Source organism: Neofelis nebulosa, chromosome X (assembly GCF_028018385.1).
Source record: "Neofelis nebulosa isolate mNeoNeb1 chromosome X, mNeoNeb1.pri, whole genome shotgun sequence".
In the NCBI taxonomy this organism is placed as follows: domain Eukaryota; kingdom Metazoa; phylum Chordata; class Mammalia; order Carnivora; family Felidae; genus Neofelis; species Neofelis nebulosa.
The window spans coordinates 99,387,430-99,392,992 of NC_080800.1; the positions used below are offsets into that span (position 1 = coordinate 99,387,430).

Below are 5,563 nucleotides of genomic sequence, written 5' to 3' on the forward strand. Positions count from 1 at the left end.
CTAGTTGGTTTTAATAAATAGCAGTACCATATCACATACTACACCAGTTCAGGGTGAGAATTTTTTAATAAACCTTTTCTAATATTAAAACTGCTTCCTTTCATATCATCCTAAGTTCTACCCAAATTGAAGGAAGAGTAGCTGGATGGGCCCTAAGTTTCCTGGGGGAAATCTACATTGACATGTTCTCTCTTTGTAAGGTGATAAAACAGGAAGAACAAGTTCTAGCCTCCAAAGAAAGGACTAAGAAGCAATAAATATGTTGCTCCATCCTTATGAGGCCTGCCTGAGCTTAAAAAGGAACTATACCCTTAACACACAAGTGTTTTTCACCATGACAGGGGCTCCTATTGTTTCTTGCAGCAGAGAGCCCTGGGCTGCTCCTTGAGCCTCTACCCTCTCTCTAACACCAGCAGTAGTGAGCTAGGGCATGGATGGCCTCAGTCATCTTGTTCATGTCATACTTCTTGATCATAGTGCCCTGGTTGTGAAAAGCCTCCAGCAGCTCATGTGATGACCTCTATAGCATCAGCATCCTCCAGTGCTTCTCCCTGCACTCAGTAATCATCCACTTCATGGCCAGGAAGTGGCGACGCCAGTCAGCCAGTAGCACAGGGACCTGGTAGAAATGGCCACCTCTGAGGATGGGTACCAGCCCAATCACAGGCTCACAGTTCTCCAGTGCTTGGTGGAAGATGGTGTAGGGGTTGCGTTTGATGGCTGCCTGTTCTGCAGAAGCATGGTACTTCTCAAAATGCTTCCTTTCACAGCTTCCAGAGTCTGCATCATGAAGGATGTGGCCAGTACTTTGTTTCTGCCTTTCATCATCATGTTGGAGGATTTGCTGATCACTGGGTCTTCAAACACAGAGCTTGTTTTCATCGCTGGGGCAGCTTTGATAAGCTGAGTCTTCCTGAGTTCCTGCTCATACTTCTCAGAGTGGGCAATTTCTACTGTCCTATGTTTACATCTACTCATTCTTTCCCTTATCAACTCTGTTCTGCGGTTGGCCCCTTCTAGCAATTTTTCATTTTGGTTTATATTTTCAGTTCTAAAATTTGATTTTTCTTTATGTCTTTTATTTCTTTGCTTGGACATTATTTGATGGGAACTCTGGGACTTTCTATATTTTCATTTTCTTCAAGCTTTTACATAATTTTTCATCGAAGCACCATGATGACTAAAATCCTTGTCACATAATTCTGTTATTTGTAACTTCTTGTTTTCATCTGATGATTTTCTTTTCCTCACTCATATTGAGATTTTCCTGATTCTTAGTATGATGAATGATTATTTTTAGTGTGTCCTGGCAATTGGGGCTATTATGTTACAAGACTGTGGATCTTATTAAACATTCATAGGACTCTGTAGTCACCACAAAAGAATCGGAAGTGGTATATTGCTTCATTACTGCCAATTAGGGATGCAAGTCGATGTTTTCTACTAGGCCACCTTTGACATTTCATGGGGAAGAGCCTCTTTTTATTTTGGGGCAGAGACAAAATTTCAAGTCTTTACTAGGCCTCTGCTGATATCATCTTGGTCAGGAGGAGAAAGAATGCCTCATTACTGCACCTGACATGGCCTCCACTATCACCATGGAATGGGGGGCCTCCTTACCACTGGGTCAAAATGAAAGTTCTGGCTATCTACTCTGCCTTTTTTGCACCACCCTGATATAGGGGAAGAGATGACTAGTTATGGCTTTGTAAAGGTAGACGTCTAGGTTTCCTACCTGGCTTATTCTGTCATGGGTTGAGTTGCAACCACAATTTTTATTCCATAGTGTTTGGCTGGAGTAAGGTGATTATTGTCTAAACGTTTTCTGTCTTACTGGACTGCCTTTATCCTGGTCCTTTGGCTAGAGAAAACAAGTTTTACTTAAAGCATGTTTAGACTGCATTCATGGGTGTGTCCTGGTTACAAGCTTCTAATGTACCCAATCCAGGATATTAGGCAAAAGGGAAATCCAGGGAATTTAACACTATGCCATTCCTTGAGTCTCAAGGTCCTTACCTGGTCTTTCTTCTCTCCACCTTTCAGAGTCACCTTATGTGTTTATATATAATATTCGGGGTTGTTAATTATACTTAGTGAAAGGAATATGGAGAAGTACATTTCCTCTTCCATCTTATCATAGAACCAGAAGTCCAGGGAATACTTAGATATAGCCATTTTAGGTACTGGCGATAGTTTGATGCAGCTATTTTGATATAACATTAGAACAATCATGTTAAAACACAAGAATACTTTTATTGCTAGGTAATAAATATTCTTGTTACTAGGTAATAGTCATTCCTGCCTCTCACTTCATCTATCCCTGACCTCCTTGGAAGTGGGAGCTCCTTTATCTCTTTGAAGGAAAGCGGAACTTCCTAGGATTAATGGACTCTCTAATTCTGGCAGGAGGTTGCAGAAGAGGCTTTGTGTTGGACCTCAACCCCTGACTCCTCCTGAGGTCGTACCCATTAATGGATTTTATGATTACCTCTGGAGAAAAGATATGGCACTTTATACCAAGGTGAAATAGAAACAGAAATTAGAAGCCTATAGCATCTGAGTTATCCTTGCAACAAATGAAGACTTAGCTCTTGTACTTTATCCTAAAGTAGTTTTTGTTAGAGTGGAAATAGATACAGTGATTAGCTTTGAGGTCAATAATAGTAAACTGTAGTCCAAGGCTACAAAAGTTACTGAAATGTAACTGGCAGACTTTATGACCACAGCAAGGTAACCTAGGGGTATATGGTTTGCTACTTTCCTGGAAATGCAATCACTTTTTTTTATTGTTCATAGAATTTTCTCCCCTTCTTTTTCAACATGAAATGATGGCTTTTTCCATGAGCATCTTAACTCCTGTTGCTCAGGATTCTCTGTTGGAAAAGGGACAGAAAAGTAGGGATGGGACTACCTACAATTGTACATATTAACTGAGCCTACTGAGTAAATATTGATATATTAAGACATAGAATCCATATCCCCTTTATTTTTTTAACTTTTTAAAGTAAACTCTACACCCGATGTGGGCTCAAACTCACAACCCCAAGATCAAGAGTCGCTTACTCTACCAATTGCCCCAGCCAGGTGCCCCAGTCTATAACCCTTTTGGATAATACTGTCAAAGGAATCAGACTATATGACTTCAACTGCTAGCTTCTCTGTTTACTACCTGTGAGCCTTTGGCAAGTTATCTAACCTTTCAGAGTCCTGGTTTCTTCAGTGGTAAGGTAAACATTGTAGCGCCTGCCTTTTAGAGTTACTCTGAGATTTAGATACAATAAGAACTGTAACACTTAGAAAACCTAGTCCATTGTAAACATTCAACACATATTAGCTAAAATAATAATCATTTTTGAGGAGAATATTTCTGGTTGTGTGGATGGGTCCTAACTGCTGACAATATTTAATTTCTTCTTCTTCTTCTTCTTCTTTTTTTTTTTTTCCCTTTCTGACTTCTAGGTAAAGTGTGGAGTTGGGTAGTCCTTGAGCTTTCAGGGACTTCATAGTAGTACAAGTGCCTCAAGTAAATTTTTGGGTCATTTTTATTGTGAGAACTCATGGGATTATAAGATATTTATCCAGAAGTTCTGATCATTTGACAATTGTGGGTAGTAATTTTAGAAATCTAAACCAGCATTTAAAAAAAATCAGACAAATAACTTTTTTAATTAGTAACTTATTTCATTTTTTAAAAAAATTTATTTATTTTTGAGACAGAGAGAGACAGAGCATGAATGGAGGAGGGTCAGAGAGAGAGGGAGACACAGAATCTGAAACAGGCTCCAGGCTCTGAGCTGTCAGCAACAGAGCCCGACGCGGGGCTTGAACTCACGGACCAGGAGATGATGACCTGAGCCAAAGTTGGACGCTCACCCAACTGAGCCACCCAGGCACCCCAGTAACTTATTTCATTTTTTAAAAATATAATTTACTGTCAAATTGGCTAACATACAGTGTGTAAAGTATGCTCTTGGTTTTTGGGGTAGATTCCCATGGTTCATTGCTTATATACAACACCCAGTGCTCATCCCAACAAGTGACAAATTAACTTTTGAAAGTGTGGCTGAAATGAAGTGGTCATTCCCCCTTTCATTTCAGTGTGGTCTGGGACTCTTGTGAGAACATAGACTGAGAACAAACTCTCATATCTTAGGCTAATATGCCTATACTTAACACTCAGGCATTTAAATAAAAATTTGAAAAGAAAAACAAAACAAAACAAAACAAAAAACAGTCAGGCAATGTCTTACTATTCAGGATCTCCCTTCAGGGAATACGGATATGTGTTTACTGTTACCAATAATTACTATTAATAAATAGTATCTAGAGTGACTTTTTATCTTTTTAAGTTTATGTCCAAATAAAGTATTAGTAGTTTGACCTTTTTTAGCCTCCTAAGGGATTATGATATTTGGTTATCTGAAGAATAATGCCAAAAGATAATATTTAGCTACAGTTAGAAAAAATCATTTATCTTAAATTTCTAGGAGAATACATAATAATCTATATGTTTAAAAAGTTGGAGTGGGGAGAGATGGAACAGATCAGAGAAAAATATGTTGTAGTTTGCTAAATTTTAACTTGAAACCTAGTTATTTCTCATGCCAAATTAAAAAAAAATATATATATATATTTAATTTTAGAGAAAGAGACAGAGAGCAAGCATGAGTGGGGGAGGGAGAGAGAGAGAGAGAGAGAGAGAGAGAGAGGGAGGGAGGGAGAGAGGGAGAGAGAGAATCCCAAGCATGGAGTCCGATGCAGGGCTCAATCCTATAACTCTAGGATCATGACCTGAGTGAAAATCAAGAGTCAGACGCTCAACTGACTGAGCCACCCAGGCGTCCCTCTTATGCCGAATTGTTAGTCACTGATTAACATCTAAGGATTGTATAAAGTGTTTCCTTTTAGTTACTAATTCACTAAAATTTACTGAATGCCTACGATGTGTCAGGTATTTTGCTATGCTCTGGCTGTAAATTGAAAATAAGATGGATGAGGCTTCTGTCCTCATAGCACTTCAATTTAGTGAGAAGACAAACAAGATTAAAAGGCAAACAAATAAATGAGGAAGGTTAATTCCAGGATAAGTGTTCCGAAATAAACAGTATGCTGTGATAAAGAATAAATAGGGGGGACCTGTTAGTAGGATTTGGGAAGGCCTCCATGAAAGAGAAACAATTAAACTGAGATTTGAGGATAAGAATAAGCCAGTTATTTAATGATTTGAGAGAAAGGGGTTCTAGGAATTGAAATGCATGGAAGGAAGGAATTTTGTATATTCTTACAATGGAGATATCAATAATACTTGAGTAAAGAGGATACTGATAATGTTAATTCTTCTTTAAATGTTTGGTAGACTTTACTAGTGAAGACATCTGGTCCTGGACTTTCTTTATTGAGAGGTTTTTGATTGTTGGTTTGATCTTATCACAGGTCTATTCAGATGTTCTATTTCATATTAAGTCAGTCTGGTAGTTTGGTGATTTATTGATGTAAAATCGCTCATAGTATTCATTTATAATTTATTTTATTTCTCTAAGGTTTGGAATAATATTGCCTCTAG

At 38.3% G+C, this 5,563-nt stretch overlaps 1 pseudogene; it reads right to left on the minus strand.

Moving 5' to 3' along the window:
- Window positions 1-403: 403 nt before the first annotated feature.
- On the minus strand, window positions 404-978 carry LOC131502129 (small ribosomal subunit protein uS7m-like; annotated as a pseudogene).
- Between the last annotated feature and the right edge of the window lie 4,585 nt (window positions 979-5,563).